The following is a 22,195-nucleotide window of genomic DNA, read 5'->3' on the forward strand; positions in this document are numbered from 1 at the left end:
TGCCTTGAATACTAGGCCTAGGAGTTTGAAATCTGCTCTGTGAACAGTAGGGAGTCATTGAAGATTTTTGTGCTTTTAGGGTTTTAACCTGCCAGCTAATAACTGTATAACTGGAATTATAAATCAGCCTTGCAGTTTCTTTTCCCAGCTTGTTACTGATAAAAACTGGTTTTACACACCTCAATTGCATATCCACTTGAATGGACTTTGAATGACATTTGATTGTTTCCAAAAATTAAATTCATTCTCAAAGGAAAAAAATTGCTTCCATTGACCTTATTCAAAGGAGTAGGATGGCAAAAGAACAGAAAGCAAATCCAAGCAAAAAATGTCCTAAGTATTTTGAGAAATTGCACTTTTTTAAAGATAAGGGTGTATCTTTTTTTTAAGAGTTTATTTATTCATGAGAGACAGAGAGAGAGGCACAGACACAGGCAGAGGGAGAAGCAGGCTCCATGCAGGGAGCCTGACGTGGGACTTGATTCTGGGTCTCCAGGATCAGGCCCTGGGCTGATAGTGGTGCTAAACTGCTGAGCCACCCAGGTTGCCCGAAATTGCACTTTTGGAACAAACATTTGCTGCCTCAGAAGGTCTCTCAGAAGTCAACTTATAATTGGATGTGTGAATTCTGATTGTGTATGTGTGTATGTGGTTACATGTGTGTAAGTAATTTTTTGAATTGGTATCTGCCCTGCCTTTATGGGAGTGCACCAAAGGGTAACACTGGGGCAAATAAAGAGGTTGGAGATTGGGGCACCTGGGTGGCTCAGTTGGTTAGGTGTCCAGCTCTTGATTTCAGCTCAGGTCATGATCTCAGGGTCCTAGGATCACCCAGTGTCAGGCTCCCTGATCAGTGGAGAGTCTTCTTGTCTCCCTCTCCGTCTGCCCCTCCCCTGCTTGAACTTCTTCTGTAGATTTATTTTACAGAATTATTTTAATAAATAAATTTATTTTCAAAGAGGATGGGGATTATAGCTTAAAAAAATAGGCATTCTAGTAGCAATGTTAAGTTCTCTCATTACGGTTGTGGGATGTGTTACTCTGACATTCTAGTTAACTGGTTAACTGCTAATTGCAGATGCCAATTACCTCTGGCCTGAGGAGGTACTTTTTGGCTGCATTTGGCATCAGGTAAGATGAGAGACTTGCATGGAGTGATGTTTGTTATTTGTATGGGTGCTATTACAGGCCTCTTTTTTGGGGGGTCAGGTGTTTGACCCCTCTGTGATAGCGGCATTAGCTTGAGTGCCCTTCTCAGTAGAGCCCAGCAGTAGTTCCTGCTTTGGAGAATCATTCAGTGTCTGAAGTGACTCAGTGTAGTAGGTCTGAAGTGTGTGATGAAATTTCCATTCTATAGTTAATCATTAAAAACTGCCTTCTAAATTCTATCAGTTAACTATTGCTGTATATCTAACCACTTCAAAAGCTAGTGGCTCAAAATAGTAATTACTTAGTTTATTCTAGGAGTTGGCTATTTGGGCTGGGTTCAGCTGAGTGGTTCTGCTGTTCTTAGGTGGTCTCCCTTGATGCCTGTGTCAACTACAGGTCACCAGGGAGCTCTACATTTGAGGTTGGTTGATCCACCAGAGCAGTGGTAGTGGGTAGGAGCACTGGGCTCCTACATATCTTCTCCTGCAGCAGGCTAGCCCAGACTTGTTTTCATGGTAACTGGGCAGATTTCTAAAGCTGAGTAGAAGCAGCAAGGCCTCTTGAGCCCAAAGCTCAGAATTGGCCCACTTTTATTCTCCTTATTCTCTTGCCCTAAGCATGTCATAAAGCCAGTCTAGATTCAAGGAATGGGAAGAAGCTTCAAAGTCACCTTGAAAGGTCATAAATAAAGACAAGGATAGAAAATTGGGGCCATTTTTTTTTTGCTGTTTATCACACAAATACAGATTCTTCTTTTTAAAGGCTTCAGTTACTTCTGTAACATTTAAAAAGTCATGTGTTCTGACTGTTCAGAGTTAAAGGCTGATAAGAAACAAATTGGAAAGTATTAAAATTGTTTATAAGTCAGGGCCTTGATGTCAGTCCTTTTGTGAAGCTGATTTTTTCTTTTGAAACTCCAATGCTCCAATACCTGATTGTGCCTCACATTTTAAGTCAGAGTCGTTAATTCTGGATCGGATCCTTGGTACTAAATGATGTGAAGACCATAAATGCAGGTTTAAAACAGAGCTGCAGATTTTTTGACACTACTTTCATCAGGAGGCAGGGCCTATGTGTCCTTCCAGTTAGATCCGGATCGACTTGTGATGACATCAACCAGTACAGTGGAGTATATGACTTCTGAGGCTAAGTCATAAAAGGGAATTCAGCTTCTGCCTTGTTCATTAGAATATTCATGCTGGGACCCCTAAATTGCCATGTAAGTAGTCTGACTATCCCAAAGCTATGTCAGCTGGAGAGGTCTTATGTGGGCATGCTGGAGATGGTGTTTGCTAAGCTAAACTATCCCTGTCAAAGGTGCCAGATAAGTGAAGAAGCCTCCAGATGATTCCAGCTGTTTGTCTTCCCAGCTGAGGTTCCAGACATCTTAGAGTAGGAAAAAAGCCATTCCTGCCATGCCTTATCTGAATTCCTGACCCATAGAATTCCGTGAGATGATAAAATGGTGGTTGCTTAATGCCATTCTGTTTTGCAGTTGTTTGTTACACAGCAATTGATAACTAGAACAGCATAAATGAATGGTATAACTGTATTCCAATAAAACTTTATTTAAGGACACTGAAATAAGAATTTTACATAATCTTTACATGTTACAAAATGTTACTCTTCCCTTGATTTTTTTCAACCATTTAGAAATATAAATGCCATTCTTAGCTTATAGGCTATACCAAAAACAAGCAATGAGCTAGATTTGGCCTAAGGGCTATATAGCTTGTTGAACCCTGATCTAAAAGATTATGTAGTACTTGTAAAATTTAAACCTAAGGGCTTCTAGTCAAGATGACTCTGACTTCATACTTCAAACTCTTATCTCCTTTCTAAACAAAGTGATAATAAAATAAAAATTAGAAAGACATATCTGTGATCAAGAAAAGTAAATCTCTGGACCAGAAACCGATCAAACAGCCAGTGGAGACTGTTAGTCATGGGCCTCTAGTTACTGACATGTTGGACTCTAAATCCAGAAAAAGGTAGAGATGTCTGGGGATTGTATTTCTGTAGATAATGGAGATCAAAACATTCAGTGAATGGAGGAAATGATCCCTGACTGTGAAGTCAAGGATTGCCCATGAACAGAGAGAAAAAGATGTTATTTCTATTCAGAGTGACAGGCAAGAGAGCTGAGAGAGACCCAGGGCCAGAGACAAATGTATTATTGGCTTACTGTCTAAATCTGTTCCTTTTTCCCTCTTGGTACGATAAGACTGAGAATCCTGAGAGGAAGTACCTCTCAATGGAGAGGGTAAATAAAGAAGAAGGGAAATTAACTTTCTCCAAGGTTAGCCTGCAAACTAAAACTTCAAAGTAAGAACAGTTGTCCAAATTAGAGCCCAGCAAATGATAATTTTACTCCCACTCCCAATGAGAACCATTTTAGAATGACTTTGAAGTTTAGGATTTTCAAAGAAATAAAGGAAGAATAATATCCATTACAATTTTTTCAAAAAATCTAGCCCATGCCTGGTGGGAACTCATATTCTAGTTGGAGATTTTTAAAATATATATATATTGCCGGGTACAGAACAGTTTAAGTTAATGATGGTACTATACCCAGGCCATTCCTAGGGCATGTTGCTGTTGCGATTGTCAAGCTAAGAGTGAGTCAGACATGGAAGGCATTCTAGAAGAGGTGACATGTTTTCTAAGCCTTATAAGGATGAGTTTATGTATTTCTAAGTGAGGAAGTGAGAAGAGGACCTTCCAGACAGAAAGGATGGTATGATTATACAAAGCATATGGGTGAGAAGCAGTATGGGGTTGGGAACTACAGAGGTTCATTGTTGCTAGAGCATAAAACCCAGGGCAGTGTGGTGAAAGATAAAGCTGCAGAATGAGGTGCAGCTTAATTGTGGAGGACCTTGTTGGCTCTCATGAGGACCTTAATAAAGATCTAAGGACAAAGGGAAGCCGTTAAAGTCTGAGCAATGAAGGGACATAGCCCAATTTGTGTTTCAAATAAGTCTCTGGCAGTTGGGTGGAAGATAAATTTGAGGACAAGACCAGAAGTCCTAAGATCAGTTAGTTAGGAAGTTGCTATCATAGTCCTGGTTTTAGGTGATGGTTAGGTCCCAAACTAGGAAAATGAAGGTTAAAATGGGACTAGTGATTTAAAAGATAATTTCAGAGGTTAACTTGGTAGAATTTGATGACTGATCCAAGGTGAGAGAAGGGGAAGAATTTAGAGATTTTTCTAGGTTCTGTGCCTGCATAAAGGAGGGTGCCCGTGGAGAGACCACTAGAAGGGAGAAAGAGCCAGAGGCCGTGGTGTTAATCACCTTCCAGGTTGATATGTATGGTTGGTAGAGGGTTTTGGATTTGTTCTTTTTTTATCTTTTTCCTCTTCCCCTCCCTCTTTCTTTCCTTTGTTTCCTTTCTTAGAGCCATAAGCATGTGTGTAGCATAGAGCACTTTGAGGAAACACCATCACTTATGACATGGTTAAAGGAAGAAAAGGATATTAGAGAGCAACACAGGGAGGTAACCCAGAGAAAGCCTTTGGAAACCAAAGTAGTTGTTTCAAGAGCATTGGTGGGAAGGAGGAGAGAGTGATCAGCATGTCAAATGCAGCATACAAGTACTTAGAGATGAGGGTTGGGAAATATGCCCAAACTGGTGACTTTTTCAAGGACTCTGGTATGTTAGAAGCCTGTTGAGTGACTAAAAACAAGGAGGAGAAGAGAAACCATAGATTACTTTTTGAGGAGTTTGCAAGAGAAGGGAAAGAAATTAGGTATTAGATAGAGAAAAATGATGTAGGGTCAAGAGAGTTTGGGGATAAAGGTAGGGAGAGATTTGAACCTGTTAACCAGTGTAAATCTGGTAAAGGCAAATTAGGAAGTTAAAAGACAGATTTTTTTTTCCGTTCATAGAAAGTTATTTCTTCATTTAGAGCTAAAAATTGGAATGGACTGCCTTGTTACATAGTGTGCTCCCTCACTGAGTGGTCAAATAGAGGTTAGATGTTTTTCAGTGAACTGTGTAGAAAGATATATTGGTGAATGACTTTGAGTGTTTTAGCCTCTGTTCAGTTCTCAACAGTTTGCCCAAAGCTGTTTTAAGCATTATAAACTAACGAGTTAATCTGTGGACTTGCCTGGCAACTTTCCATAGATTCATCAGATCAATGTGCCAAGTTAATTTATGTGCCTTTGATCTTGAAGGATGAAATTAAACTGCAGATTCTCAGATAAGAAAATATTGATGCTTAGTGTCCAGGAAAGTTTCATCACTATGACAATCAACCATGGTCTAGACATAACAGGTATTTTTCAAAAGGATAGTCACCACACACAGCAACAATGAGTTTTATTTCAAATTTTTTAGTTTAATTTTTTATCTGTCCGTTTTTTAAATTTTTTATTTATTTATGATAGTCACAGAGAGAGAGAGAGAGAGAGAGAGGCAGAGACACAGGCAGAGGGAGAAGCAGGCTCCATGCACCGGGAGCCCGACGTGGGATTCGATCCCAGGTCTCCAGGATCGCGCCCTGGGCCAAAGGCAGGTGCCAGACCGCTGCGCCACCCAGGGATCCCATCTGTCCATTTTTTAAAAACACTGTTACTCAGAATGATCAAAATAGCACTGAGATGATAGGAGAAATGGATAGAAAAGAAAAACCTGTTACCTTTCCTCTGTGATTCATATTCCTATACGAATGCTTTTAGTTTACATGAAGTTTGATTTCCTAGGGCCAAGAGGAGATAATTAGTTTCTATCTATGCTCTCTAGTCCTTATCTTAGATTGCTTAGTGATCCCTTATGGTTAGCATTTAAAACAGTTCAGGGGTAACCTTTTGCAGTTTTGTCTCAAATGACTACTTACCTGTATCCAGATCTGGCTTCCTGGGGCACTGAAGCATGAACAGCATAAATGACTGAACACAACTAATTCTCAGAAAGCCACATTTTAGTCAGTAGTTTCCAGCTTTCTCACTCATCATTTCTTTCACAGAACTAACAAGTGGCAGAACTAATTAATTAGAATTTTATTCCTTCTCAAGTTATACATTTTAAATTCTCTCTGTTAACCTTTTTTTTTTTTTTCTGTTAACCTTTTGAAAATGCCAGTAAGTGGTAAAATAACTAAAATCCATAATGGGAAACTAGAAAGTGCAAGTACTGGAGAAAGAGTTCCTACTCCCAAAGAAAAACCAGGAGCACCAGGTGTGGGGAATATTTATCTTTTTTTTTTTTTTTTGAATATTTATCTTTTAAGGAAAAATAGTTACATCTCGTTACCAACTGATTTTACTTGTTACCAACTAGCCCACAGATCGGGAATCAGCCTCCCAGTTACCCTCATGCCTGTCAGTTTTACCTATTTTCTTAATCTGTTTCTTTCCTTCTTCTGGGAGAGTGCAATAAGTGAAAATCTCACACATCCTCAGGTTGATTAATTTCCTTTTAAATTTAATACTCTTCAGATATGGTAGGAACATGAATAAGATGCTCTTTGTATCATATATTTCCTTTTTTAATAGTTAATTTTTTGTTTGAAGTAAGATTCTGAGATATTATGTCTAATTTTAGAGTAATGTTGCAAAAATAGTAAACTTGCTGTTCCAAACAAGATGGAATAGACACATTTCACTCTATTCTATTTAAATATGATACAAGTAGTTTATAAGTGGATGCAAAAAGATATAGTATGCCAACACCAATCAAAAGAAAGCTGGAGTGGCTATACTAATATCAGATAGATTAGACATCAAAGCAAAGAAAATTACCAGGGACAAGAGTAGCACTACATGATTCAAAGTGTGAATCCATCCAGAAGGCACAGCAGTCTTAAATGTGTATCCACCAAATAACAGAGATTCAAAGTACTTGAGGCAAAACTCAACATAACTGAATTGAGAAATAGACAAATCCATAATTAAAGTTGGGAACTTCAGTGCCCCTTTCAATAACTGATAGAACCACCAGGCAGAAGAAAATCAGCAAGGATGTAGAAGAAATACACTACCAGTCAACTGGATATAATTTGACATAGAATGCTCCACAACAGCATAATATTCTTTCTTTTCAAGTTAGTTTCAAGTTGGTAACTAACATTCACCAAAATAGATTATATCCCAATCCAAAAAACTAACCTCAACAAATATAAAATAATTAAAATCATGCAGAGTATACTCACTGACCATAATGCAATCAAACTAGAAATCAAAAACAGGAAGACTACTAAAAAGTTTCTAAACACTTGGAAACTAAATAACACACTTCTCATTAATCCACAGGTAAAGGAGAAAGTCTCTAGGGAAATTTTAAAAAATACATTGACCTGAATGTAAATGAAAATACAGTGCATCAAAATTTGTAGGATGTAGCAAAATCAGTGCCCAGTGGGAAATTTATGACACTGAATGATTATATGAGGGATAGATGAAAGATCTCAAATGAAAAATCTAAGCTTTAACCTCAAGAAAATAGGGAAAAAGAGCAAAAGAAACTCCGAGCAAGCTGGAGGAAGGAAACAATAAAGAAAAGAGAAGTTAATGTAATTGAAAACAAAAACAGTTGAGAGAAACAGTGAATCCAAAAGCTGGTCCTTTGAAAAGAGAGATTCTGATTTAATTGGTAATGGGTGTGGTTTGGGCATTGGGGTTTTTACAAGCTCCCCAGATGATTCCAGTGAGAAATGGGGATTGAGAACCTGTGCTGGAGAGGCTAGATTTATTTTCTTGGGGGCTTAACTTGTGTTGGCATCTGTGCCCCAGTCCCTTTAATTTCTTCTGAGGAAGATTTGTGGCTATTTCATTTTCCCTCACTTTTTGTTGCCCTCAAAGTCAGTACTGACTCTTTCCCTTGTATGTCAATTTGCATGTCTGACTGCTCCTTTGCCTTAGGCATTGCTCTAACCGGAGGTGAGGGTTTAACCTCAGTCCCCCTCCACTTCACCCCCAACCAATTTGATTGATTTTGGGATTAACACTGAAACCCCTTTCTGATTGGTTTGTCACACATCATTGGTTACCAGTTTGAGGCTGTGATCACCCAAGCCGTGACAATGTGTCTAGTGCACCTGGTCCTGTGACCCTGGCCCTGAGGGAGCCAGAGGAGTTGGTTTCTCAGTTCTGGTGGCCAGTGCAGTGCCAGCCCTCTAGTAGCACAGTATTAACGGTTGGTGTGCAGTGGATTTGAACTTGCTCAGTAAGTTTGGGATTGTTTCAGTTTTTTTGACCTATATGTAAGGCTTACCCGCCTTTTATTGTTACTAAAACCTGGGATAAAGGTTATTTTTCCTCCTAATAAACTATGATGATCACTTTAAATTGAGTAGATGTTATAAATGTACTAGGAGTACATATGAGCAAAAATCCCAGTGTGGAAGCAACTCACAGCAGCAGATGAGGCATATTGGGAACTATTTTTAAAAACTGTTTGTGTTTCTATCTGGAGAATTGCGTATTTCATAGTAAAAGCTATTCTTATTGACTTAGTTTATTCTTAAGAGGTCTTATTTGCAAATGGTATTTTATCTGAAGAGGGTTCATGTTTTGTACATATATCTCTTTTTATTCTTAAAATTAAGCCTACTTATTTGTGTATTTGAAATTGTTGAATATATGTGCATAATTTAAGAAGAACATGTACTGCTAATTTTTAAAAACTTACTAGAACTGGGACTTTTTTCCCCTTAAAAGGCATAAAACAGATTTTAATTTAGAAAGGCCTACGACCATTAAAATCTGTCAAGATAATATCACAGAATAGACCACCCAGGCTGAAACCTTTCAGTGAGGTCTGTATCAGCCAAACAGTGGGCTGAGAGATTAAGAAGGAGGGAGGTGACGTTAGGAGAGTGATAATTCAGTTGTAGGCTTCCACTTTTCAATATTCTTTCTTTCATTAAAATAAAGGTCTCCTGGGGCACCTGGGTGGCTCAGTGAGCATCCAGCTCTTGATATCAGCGCAGGTCTTAATCTCAGGGTCATGAGTTCAAGCCCTGCCTGAGCTCCATGCTGGTCATGGAGCCTACTTAAAAATAATAATAAAAATTTATATGAATGAATGAATGAATGAATGTAGGTAGGTAGGTAGGTTTGTTTCTTGTAGTTTAGACCACAGGTTGACAAGCTATGGCCTATAAGTCAAATCTAGCCTGCCACCTGTTTCTCTGTGGCCTGTGAGCTAGGAATGATTTTTACATTTTTAAATGGTTGAAAAATGAAGAATAATATTTCATGACATGAAAATTATATGAAATTCAAATTTCAGTATAATAAAGTTTTATTGGAACAGAGCCATGCTCATTTGTTTATGTACTGTCTGTGACTGCTTTCATGCTACAATAGCAGATTTGAGTAGTTGGAAAAGAGACCATATGGTCCATAAAGCCAAAAATATTTTCTAGCTGGTCCTTTCCAGAAAAAGTTGACTGAACCTTGATTTAAACTCACTTCCCAGCCTGGCCTTCCTATGCAAAGTGATTTCTACTCAGGAGGTTTGAAATGCCCAAGTAAGTTAACAAGTTGGTTTAAAGAGGGTAAGCCTGCTTCCTGGCAATAGAGATAACCGTGGTTGACATGGAAATACTACTACTCTGAGTGGCAGGAACCTGTCTAGGTAAATTTGTATTTTCTTCTTTTTTCTTTAATGTGTCTTGAGGGCTTTGGAAAAAAGTTGACCCTCCAGATTCCTCATCTGGTCACAGGGAACTCATAAGACAGATGACGTGTCTTAATTTCTTAAAATAAGCTTTTAAAATGACAAATACATACAGAATGAGATGAAGGTAGTCTTCTTTTAGAAAATACAGAAAAGTTCATCTACTCCAACTTCTGGTATCTCTTTTTTAAAGACAAAGATTTTGTTGGGGATGAGGAGGAGCAGTAAAATATATAGGCTATGTTCTTTTTCTTATTTTTTGTTTACTCAGTTTCTAGATAGATATTTATAGCTATAGTCACTGACTACTGAAATGTGGTAGAGAAGAAAGATATGTGAGGTGAACAGGCTTAAAGGGAAGTTTTGTTTCCACAACATTGCATTGAAGTAGTGATGGATTGAATTATTATGTAGAGAGGGGTGAATTCTGAATTAAAACCATAGGCAGTAGACTCAAATGGCCTCAACGTGGAGGCTAGTATTGTTTACCACAAAGCAAAGCTAACCAGCTCAAGAAACATATTCATAGTATTCATGATTTCTGTTTAAGGAATAGTTTAGGAGATTCTTTACCCACATGGGTGGGAATTGACCCTTAAGGATATAAGAAGTGTTCTCTGGTCTGACCAGTGACCTAACTCAAACGTCTGTCTCTGTTAATGGCTCTAAAGTATATTTTCCTGAAAGCCTAAGGGAGCTGGACTTTTCAGATGTTTCTTTACTTAAGGATTACTTCCAAATACCGTCGTGGATTTATCCACCCTGATTTTATCTCAGCCCTTCTTGAACCTGTTTACATTTTCATTCTGTTGCACTTCTTGAGCTAATGAGTTCTCTAAGTTCTCTAAGCATTGCTCAAAGTCCTGCTTTCTTTTTGATAAAATTGCCTTTAGGTTTCAGGGAGTGCCCCTTTGTTACTTTTACTCTGTGATTGGGTGAATAAACTCAAGTCAATCATTTCTGCACTCTTTTTGAGTCTTATCTATTTCTGCTTCATCCTTTTAGAGCAAGATTTCTCAACCTTGGCAGTATTGACAATTCGGACCAGATACATCTATGCATTGTAAGAGACTATCCCGTGGGTTGTATAGAATGGTTAGCAGCTTTTCTGGACTCTAACCCCACAGATACCAGTAACACCCCCCTTTCCAGTTGTGACAACCAAAAATGTCTCTAAATGTCACCACATGTCCCTTGGAGGATAAAGTTGCCTTCAGTTGGGAACCATTGCTTTAGATATTTGTCTTTAACCAAACTACAAAGTTATGTGCTTTGGGGGCTATGTTTATAATATGGAGGCTTCTCAATGTAATTGATTTTATTGTGCTTTTCTGGATTTTTTTCCAGCTCTGGTTAATGTCCATGTTGAATGGCAGTGACATCTATTTTTATAGCCTCAGTGTTTCAGGTCAGCTGCATCATTTGTGGGTGACATGAGGGACAGGTATCTTGAAATCCTCGAAGTATTTTTTTCTAATTATAAATGCCCTGTATGTATACTATAAAAATGTGGACAGTGGAAAAAATTGGAAAGAATGGGGTTTTTAAAAAGATTTTATTTATTTATTCATAAGAGACATAGATATAGGCAGAGGGAGAAGCAGACTCCCTACGGGGAGCCTGATGTGGAACTTGATCCCAGGACCTCAGGATCACAACCTGAGCCAAAGGCAGACGCTCAACCACTGAGCCACCCAGGTGCCCTGGAAAGAATGTTTTTATCACCCCCAAATCCATCACTTTAGTGTTACTAATGTAACTAATGTTTGTAAATTTACTTACAGCCTTCATCTGTTTTCTACATATCTTATTTCATGTAATCTCACTATAAAACCAGTTTTTATACTGTTTTTTCCGCTTAACATTTTAACATAAAATTTTCCCCTTATACCACCTTTACCTGATTGAATGAGATATGATAATACTTTTTAATTATTCCTATTTTGTTTGATAGCTAGGTTTCAGTTATTTTTATTACAGAGTTTTAATGGACATTTTTGTCCATAATTATTTTCTGTGTTTTGGATTATTTTTCAAAAATGAGTGTTGGAAGTAGAATTTCTGGGTCAAAGGGTGTGAACGTGTTTAAAGCAGAGCCTTAGATTATTTTGTAAACTGCTGCATGGCCCCACAGAGGGCAGTGAAAGGAGCTTCTTGCACTGACCACGCATTTCAAAAGTCTGTCTCCTGGGCATATAGAAGGAAAGGGCTGTGTTTAAGTTAATCACTTTTCCTTGCCTGCCTGCCTACCCTTCTGTGGGAATATTAATGGGAAGTCAAGTAGCCACCAAACCACAGACTTAGATTCCAGTCCCAAATAATCCCAGTTGGGTTGACTTCCAGACAGTGCTCCTTTAAAAGGGAGTTTCACCCAAGGAAGGCATTTACTTTATACATTTGTATTTTGCCTGGCTCACAGTCACTGTTAAAATAAATCAGCATGCTGTTAATCATTTTGGTTGAGATTATAGTAGGAATAAGATCTGAAAACTGCCATCAAATTACTGTTCCCAGGGGGGTGCAAGGTGAGGGCTGGTGCACATTTCATTTCTGCCAAAACAAAGGTATTCTCATTGTGGGAGGTAAGGAAGGAAAGGATGCCTTTATAAAGTCTCTACATTGAATAGAGGACTAGAAAATAAACAGCTGAATAGTATATCCAAATATAAGACACTGAGGTGCATCATGAAGTTACTCCAAGATTGCACTGTACTTATTTATGGTTTTGCTTAACAAAAAATTTTATTCTGAAATACTTTTAAAAGTATACCACTTAATGAAGATTTACATGTTGTCTTGAGTAGTGTGGGTGCCTAGAAGCAGAACCTGAGATGGTATTTGAAAGTATATGATTTCTTGAGGGAGTATTCTCAGGAGAAACTGATAAGGGAGTGAGGATAAGAGGGTAGAGAAGAAGGAGCTAAAGGAAGAATATGGTCTTAGGAAAGTCTTATAGTCTTACCATGTTGTGGTTAGAGTGAGGCAGGTTGTAGAACTGGCTGCTAGCTGCCCCCAGGGAGACTGGGACAGTATAATCTCCCGGACAAGACCCCTATGCTTAGTGAGGGGAACCTCTGGGAACCATTAGCAGCCAACAACAGGCAGTAGCTGGGAGATGGGCATGTTTGCTAGGTAAAGGGAATCTGGGTAGGGCACCAGAGCATCTGTTACTCTTTTGAATGTTTACTCTGTGCAGGACCCTGTGCTAAGATTTGGGAATAAAAGATGAATGTAATATAGTCCACGCTTTTAAGATGGGTGTGGTCCAGTGGCAGGGCTGAAAGAATATTTACAGCGTAAGCGAGGTGCTTTTTACACCAACAAAAGCATGCACAGAGACTTGGATAGAAAGCAAAGGAATGAATAATTGTGGGAGGGCGCTATCTGGAGAGCTTCATTGAAGGGATCCAACAAATGGGTAGGTAGGACCAGGTGAGAGGAAAATGGGGTGGTCAGGTAACCCTTTGTTAACACAAAGAAGGAACTATAGACAGAGGGACGAGCTCCATGCAAAGGCCGGCAAGTATGAAATAAGATGCGTTCCTGGAATCTCATTGGGCCTACCTTGTGCTGGAGGTAGGGGAACAGCAGCTGATGAGGCCTGACAGATTAAAACCACAATACTGTGGGCCTCCAAGGTCACACCTAGGAGGCTGGGCTTAGAAGGGGCAGCATTTCTGCTGTCATTCCTCCCCCCCCACCCCTGCCTGCCTCAGGTCTTGGAGTCAACTTGGAGTGCCCATTCCTGATATACCTGCCAGCTCTGCCCTCTGGTGGCCGTGTGGCTGCAAGCATTTCCATTAAACATTTCTGAACCCCAATTTCCTCATCTGTAAAACAGCTGGTTGATGGTGATATTTATAGTACTGTTGTGATTAGAAATAATAAAGACAGAGCTAAAGATTTACTATCATTGTGCTACATTTACTGTTCTTTGTAATTTTCCTACAGTGATTAGAACAGCAGTGCCATCAGAGAAATGGACAGACAGATCAATGCACTGTAACAGCCCAAACCCAAAATTTTGTTTGTTTTCTTTTCTAAAAATCATTAACAAACCCACTTTCTTATTCCCAGGACTGATGTTATTGGTGTTAATCTGTTTCCAAGACTCTTCACTGATAAGGCAAGATTGCTTTGTGTCCATCTTTCATAAAAAGTGATTGTTACTGTAATAGTTTTTAAAAACACAAAAATTTGCAGATTCTAAAAATTTGTACCTCCCTCAGTCATGAACAGTTTGATAACCAACTTCTAAAGAACAGAATGTTATAGATAATGGAAATTACTATATTGTACACCTGAAACTAATATAACATTGTATGTTAAACTGGAATTAAAATAAAAACATAAATTCTACATACATAAAAATATAAACAAGAACATTAATTAATTAGTGAGGAGAAAATGGAGATAACTGTTTTAGCCAAAGTTCCCAAGACCAGAACTTCAGATGAGGGGAGTATCTATCTCACAAAAAGTCATGGGTCTCCTGAAACTCCAGGAAGTGAGGAGAGAGAGGGTAGGTTCTGTGCTCAGTTGGCTTTCTTCACTGAGAGTTTTTGGAGAATATAACTATTTCTTTTATGGAATATGCTACTTCAGTCTCAGTATGAATTATCCATCTAGGGGTAATGTTCAATAGACACAGAATTTTTCTATTGCTAACTCTTCTTGCCTCTGCCTAAAAATTCTCATTGGTAAATATTACAATAACTTTTAAAGGTTTTTAAAGCTTTATTGAAGTATAATTTACATACTATAAGTTATGTAATTCTGTAAAATTCATGCATTTTAAGTATACAGTTCAGTGAGTTTTAGTATATTTATAAGGTTTTGCAACCATCACTACTGTCCAGTTTTAGAACATTTCGGTCACACACACCCCCCAAAAAAGAAAAGCTTTGTGCTCATTTATAGTCAATCTGCATTCCCACTCCCAACCCGAGGCAACCACTGCTCTGTACATTTTGAATAAATGGAATCACAAAATAAGCAATCTTATGTTTATGACTTTTTCCACTGTGCATAATGTTTTGCTAGGTTTTTTTTACATGTCTTATATATGTTTTTCACGTTATAGCATGTATCAATACTTTGTTCCTTTTTATTGCTGAGTAGTATTCCATGCTATGGATGTACCACAGATTGTTTAACTGTTCACCTATTGAAAGACATCTGGGTTGTTTTCCGTTTGGGGCTATTATGAATAAAGCTGCTATAAATATTTGTGTACAGGTTTTAGTGTGAACATAAATTTTCATTTCTCTGGACTAAATGCCCACGAGTGCAATTACTGGTTCCTATGTAGAGGCATGTTTAATATTTAAAGAAATAGCTAAATTGTTTTCTAGAGTAGCTGTACCATTTTACATTCCCACCAGCAATGTATGAATGATTATAGTTTCTTCACATCTTTACCATTTGAAGTATCACTATTTCTTAGTTCAGCAATAGTGATTTTAATTTGCATTTCCCTAATGGCTGAGTATCTTTTTCTTTTTTTTAATATTTTATTTATTCATGAGAGACACAGAGTCAGAGGGAGAAGCAGGCTCCATGCAGGGAGCCCGATGTGGGACTTGATTCCGGGACTCCAGGATCACCCCCTGAGCCGAAGGCAGATGCTTAACCGCTGAGCCGCCCAGGCATCCCCTGAGTATTTTTTTCATGTGTTTATTTACCATTCGTATTACTTTTTGATGAAATGTCGGTTCAAGTCTTTTTGGACATTTGGATATTCTCCAGCCATCTTCATAAATATTCTTTTTATTCATTTGAGAGAGACAGAGATCACAGCAGGGGGAAGGATAAGAGAGAGAAGGAGAAGCAGACTCCTCATTGATCAGGGAGCCAGGATGCAGGGCTTAAGCCCAGTACCTCAGGATCATGACCTGACCTGAAGGCAGACACTTAAACAACTGAGCCATCCAGGCACCCATTTTTAACTGAATCATTTATTTCCTTACGGTTGAGTTTTTTTTTTTTTTTTGAGAATTCTTTACATATTCTGGATACAAGTTCATTGTTGGATATGTGTTTTATTAAAAAAATTTTTCTTGTTCTGTAGCTTGTTTTTGTATCTTCTCAACAGTCTTTTGCAGAGCTAGTATTTTTTCATTTTGATGGAAGTGAATTTTTCATTGACAGATCATGTTTTTGGTGTTAGGTCAAAGAACTCTTTACTTAGCCCTTGATTCTGAAGATTTTCTCCAGTTTTTCTGAAAGTCTTATAGTTTTACATTTAAGTACATGATCTATTTTTTTAAGACTTATTTATTTATTTATTTATGAGAGAGAGAGAGAGAGAGAGAGAGAGAGAGAGAGAGAGAGAGAGGCAGAGACACAGGAGGAGGGAGAAGCAGGCTCCATGCCGGGAGCCCGACGTGGGACTCGATCCCGGGACTCCAGGATCGCGCCCTGGGCCAAAGGCAGGCAGGCACTAAACCGCTGAGCCACCCAGGGATCCCCCCATGATCTATTTTGAATTGAGTTAGCTTTTGTATAAGGTATGAGAGTTAGGTTGAGGTTCTTTTTTTTTTTTTTACAATTGTGCCAGTACCATTTGTTGAAAAGGCTATCTTTCCTCTTAAATTACTTTTCTACCTTTATCAGAAATCTGTTGGACATATTGTGGAATATATTTACTTTTAATAATGCAAAAATATATTAGGTTGTGGTAGAATAACGTCTATGCCCTAATCCCTGGAACGTATGAATATATTAGGTTACATGGCAAAGGACAACTAGGGTTGCTAATCAGATGACTTTAGGATAGGGACATTATCCTGAATTTTCTGGGTGAGCCTGAAGTAATTACAAGGGTCCTTAAAAGTGGAAGAGAGGCAAAAGAGAGGGTCAGAGAAAGAGGTGTGACAGAAGCAGGCAGGGTCAGAGACATGCAGTTGCTGGCTTTGAAGATTGAAGAAGATGGCCGAGATCCGAGGAATATGAGTGGCTTCTAGAGGATGGAAAAGGCAAGGACATGGATTCTCTGCTTGAGCCTCCAGAAAAGAATGCAACCTTGCTGATATCTTGATTTTAGCCCAGTGACACCTGTATCAGGCTTCTAACCCACTGAACTATAAGATAATAAATTTAAGTTGTTTTAAGCCACTGAGTATCTGGTAACTTGTTACTGCAACAGTAAAATACTAATCTATATTTTAGAAAAGCTCCCATTGGTAATAGGACTTTAAATGTTCGGGCATACCACTTATCTGGAAAGTTTATATACATGGAACATCCCAATCGTATTAGTCAAATGACGTGCTACTCAATAGAGAATAAGTGTATCCAATAGGGAATAGTTAGAAAAATACATTACTTTTATTTTTGTTTTAATTCCTGCATTCATTGTGGCTTTAAATTACATATTACTTTTTTTAAAGATTTTATTTATTTGAGAGAGAGAAACAGCGACAGAGCTAGCGAGAGAAAGCACAGTGGGGAGGAGAGGGAGAAATAGGCTCCCTGCTCGGCAAGGAGCCTGACGTGGGGCTTGATTCCAGGACCCTGGGATTATGACCTGAGCCGAAGGCAGACAGTTAACTGACTGAGCCACTCAGGTGCCCCCACATTACTTTTTGATGGGATATATTTTGTTACTGTTGATCTTGTTTGCATTTCAGAAGGGCGTTTGAATGTCTTAAGTCTTGTGCCAAGGAGCCAGATGTAGCCCCATAAATTTATATGATAGTAGGATAACATTCTATATAAAGGAATAGTCTTCAAGGTACCTGAGTGACTCAGTCATTTAAGCATCCAACTCTTGATTTCGGCTCAGGTCATATCTCAGGGTTGGGAGATCAAGCCCTATGTCAGGCTCTGCACTGGGCATGGAGCCTGCTTAAGATTTTCTCTCTCCCTCTGCCTCTCCCCCACTCCCTCCCTCTAAAAAAAAAATAATGAAACTAGTTTATAAAAAATAGTCTTCAACTTTCACAACATATTGAATCATTATGTTGTACACTTGAAACGTATAGTGTTAAATGTCAGTTATATCTCAATTTTTAAAAAATTCAGTTGACTTTAACATTAGGACAAATAGAATTTTGATCAATGATTTTGATACTTATACTAATCCTGTTAGTTTTTTATAAGAATAGCTTTTATTGAGATATAATTTACATACCATACAGTTCAACCATTTAAAATGTACAACTTTTTTTAAATTTTTTAAATTTTTATTTATTTATGATAGTCACGGGGGGTGGGCAGAAACACAGGCAGAGGGAGAAGCAGGCTCCATGCACCGGGAGCCCGACGTGGGATTCGATCCCGGGTCTCCAGGATCGCGCCCTGGGCCAAAGGCAGGCGCCAAACCACTGCGCCACCCAGGGATCCCTAAAATGTACAACTTTTAATGATTCTTAAAATGTTCACTGATATGTGCAACCATCACTATAGAGTACTTTGAATATCTTACTTACCTCATTATCTTCTGACTTCACTGTTTCTGATGAGAAGTCAACTATTAACCTTATTGGAGTTACCTTAACAGTGAGGAGTCACTTTTCCCTTGCTACTTGCAGTATTTTATCCTTGTCTGGCTTTCAGCACTTGTACTATTATGTACCTTCTTGTGGATCTCTTTGCAGATGGTAGTGGTAGTGGTGGTAATATAAATTACTTGGAGTTTGTTGAGCTTCCTGAATATGCAAATTAATTTTTTTTCAGTAATTTGGGGATTTTTCAGCCATAATCTTTTTTAAGATTTATTTTAAAGAGAGAGTTGGGGAGAGGGGCAGAGGGTTGGAGAGAAGCTCAAGCAGATTCCACGCTGAGCTTGGAGCCTGATGCAGGGCTCGATCTCATGACCCTGAGATCATGACCTGAGCCGAAATCGAGAGTTGGACACTTAACCAGCTGAACCACCCAGGTGCCCCAGCTGTAATTTTTTTGAATATTTTTTCTGTTCCTTTGTCTCTCCTTTCCTTCTGGTACTCCCATATATGTTAGTGCACTTAATGGTGTCCCTCATTTCTCTGAGGCTTTGTTCATTTTTCTTCACCTTTTGTCTCTTCTGTTCTTTGACTTGCATAGTCTCTATTGATCTATTTCAAGTTCACTAATTATTTTTCCAGTTCAAATCAACTGTTGGGCCCCATTAGTGAATTTTTCATTTCAGTTATTGTACTTTTCGATGCCAGAATTACTGGATGGTTCTTTTTATACTTTCTACTTCTTTATTGATTCTCTTACCTTCCTTTATTTCCTTAATCATGTTTTTTCTTAGTTGGACATATTTACGTGGCTAATTTGAAATCTTTACTTGTCGAGTCTGATATCTGGTTGCTCTCACAGTTTCTGTTGCTTGTTTTTTTTTCTGGTGTATAGATCATACTTTCCTGTTTCTTTACATGTCTCATAACTTTTTATTGGAAACTGGACATTTTAGATAATATAATGTAGCAACATTGGGTACTGGGCCCCCCCTCACCCAGGGCACTTTATTGTTATTTGCTTGTTTATTTCTTTAATGACTGGATTATTTTACTAAAGTCTATTTACACCCCACCTTTTTTTTGAGGGGAAGATGGTGGGGGCAGAGGGAGAGTGAATCTTAAGCAGACTCCATGCCCAGCACAGAGCCCTGACATGGGGCTCAATTTTACCACCCTGAGATCATGACCTGAGCTGAAATCAAGAATCAGACACTTAACTGACTGAGCCACCCAGGCACCCCTATTTACTCCCCACCTTTGCCCTGCAGTGTAAGTCTTGATGTTGTTTCTTAGGGGTGCAGCCTTTGGTATGCCCCAGTCACGCTAGGATGACATTGGCTTTGGCAGGGCTCTTTATGACTTTTTCCTCACCACACCATGCTATTGGGTTTGTTGTTGTTGTTGTTGTTGTTTTTGCTTGAGAGAGGGCATGAGCTGAGGGGCTAGGGGATGGGGAGGAGAGGTGACAGGCAGAGTGAGAGGGCTCCCACTGAGCAGGGAGCCCGATGCAGGCTCTATCCCAGGACTCCAAGATCATGACCTGAGCTGAAGGCAGACACTTAACTGACTGAGCCACCCAGGTGTCCTCACACCACGCTGTTAAGCTGAACTAGCTGTTTGCTCTGTTGTTTTTAATAATACCCTGGGACATAAATTGCTCCACAAATTGATCCAGTTGAATTAGAGCTTCTTTGAAGGGATGGTTCCTGAGATCAGTATTTGATTTTTTTTTCTGACACCAGGATTGTTCCTCCCAGCTGTCTATTTCCCTGATTCTCCAACATGCTAGCTAGCCTAGGCTTGAACCTCTCCATGCTTGGTTGCAAATGAAGTCAACTCCTATTGGGAAGAGCTTTCAAGCCCTCTATTCTATGGTCTGCTTTTCCTCCTGGACAAGTCTCTGAGCCACAGCTCTAATGTAGAGGGTGGGGACAATGATATACTTCCCTCTGAGTGGTAGCCTTCAGGTCTCCTAGGTTTGCCTCTCATAATGTAGAACCCTCACTTGATGAGCTGGAGTCAGGGGAATTGGAACCTCATTATTTTTGGTGGCTCCACACCCAAGGTATAGCCTTTATCCCAGCAGTGGGGACCACTTGGAAGAAGGAAGGCACAGTCCTCAGCTATTCTTGTCTGGAACTTAACCTCAGCAACAGGTAGATGGGGCAGGATGAAAAATGCTGACATCTTGCTCCTCCCAGGAAGAAAGCCTTACAAGTGGGAACTGGGAGAGAGGGAGCTCTCTGTTCTTGCCTGCTCCAGTCTAGTATGAGATCTGTGCTGGGAGAGAGGGTGAAGGAAGTGGTTCTAGGTACAAATACTACAAATTCTTTCTTACTGAGTTTTAGTAGATTTTCTTTAATAAATGCTGCTTATATTTGCTGTGTGTCCTTACAGCCATTTCTAGAGATCAATCTTAAGTAAATAGTTTTTTGTTTCTTTTTAAAGTAATTTTTACCAGTTTCATTGGGGAGTGAATTGGTAAACCTCTTCATATGGTCATTCCAGAAGGGGAACTCTATTAGCTTTTTAACATAGTTTTGTTTGTTACTCCTAATTGCTCACAAAGGCCTTTTACTGGGGTTTCTATCTCCTTGGTAGATTGTGAGTGGCTCCAAGGCAGTAGCAATAGCCCTGACCTTTATGCCTTCTGGAATCATGATTGCTTCTAATAGCATTTTGTATAGTGTGGCACATAAAAGAATGTCACTTTTGTGTTACTCTTTTCTAGTTCATTTCTTCAGTACTTCTTTTTGTAACTTGCAGTATCTTCTGTTTTTCTTATACTCTAGTGCTGGTGTGTTCCCAAAAAAGTTGTGCCTTTCTCTCTCTCTCTGCTCCTCTCTCCCCCGCTAAAATAAATAAATAAATCTTAAAAGAGAGTAAAAGAGTAAAAATATTTATTTTCTAAATAAAATATGGGAACACCAGTTAAATTATGTAAAATATGGCTCTTGTCAGCAGTTTTAATATGCTAATATTCATTGTGAATGTTTAAGCGCAGAATTTAAATACATTTCTCAAAGATATTTGACCCTGGAACTATTTTTCCAGAGACTGTCTGGAATCAAGTATTCTAAACACCTATGACAAAAAAATAAAATAAAAATAAAAATAAACACCTATGACTTTGTTTTCAGTCATTAATTACTTTAAATACTAGTTAATCTGTAACAATTAGTACTTTCCTGCCTACTTCTGAACCCATGGATGTTTCTTTTTTTATTTAAATTCAATTAACATATAATGTATTTTACATTAACATATAATGTAATTATTTCCTGTGATTAAGAGTCCCTTATGGTTTTTCTCCCTCTCTGATTTCATCTTGTTTTATTTTTTTTCCTTTCTTCCCCTATGATCCTCTGTCTTGTTTCTTAAATTCTACATAGGAGTGACATCATAGGATAATTGTCTTTCTCTGATTAACTTATTTTGCTAAGCATAATATCCTCTAGTCCCATCCACATCATTGCAAATAGCAAGATTTCATGTTTTTGATGGCTGAGTGTGATATACACTATAGAGAGATATCTATCTCACATCTTCTTTATCCATTCATCAATCAGTGGATATCTGGGCTCTTTCCATAGTTTGGCTATTGGTGGACATTGCTGCTATAAACATTGGGGTGCAGATGCCCCTTCGGATCACTACATTTGTAACTTTGCACTGCCTATCAAAATACCATCAACTTATTTCACAGAGTTGGAAGAAATAATCCTAAAATTTGTGTGGAGTTGTGCCTCTTTTTTATCTTCCATTGGCCACACATGCAAGGAAGGGCATTTCAGTTTCAGTCAAACCCATTTTGCATTTTTCACAATATTAGGAGCTTTTTTAAGTGCTAATGATAATTCTTTTTTAAGATTTTATTTATTTATGAGAGAGAGCAAGCAAGAGAGCACAGAGCACAGGAGCAGAGGGAGAAGCAGACTCCCCACTGAGCAGGGAGCCTGACTCAGGGCTCC

At 38.7% G+C, this 22,195-nt stretch overlaps 1 protein-coding gene across 3 annotated transcripts in view; it reads left to right on the forward strand.

Moving 5' to 3' along the window:
• Positions 1-22,195, forward strand: part of JADE3 (jade family PHD finger 3) — a 132,652-nt gene that overhangs the window by 47,049 nt on the left and 63,408 nt on the right. The window lies entirely within an intron of this gene.

This window comes from Vulpes lagopus, chromosome X (assembly GCF_018345385.1).
Source record: "Vulpes lagopus strain Blue_001 chromosome X, ASM1834538v1, whole genome shotgun sequence".
Lineage (NCBI taxonomy): Eukaryota > Metazoa > Chordata > Mammalia > Carnivora > Canidae > Vulpes > Vulpes lagopus.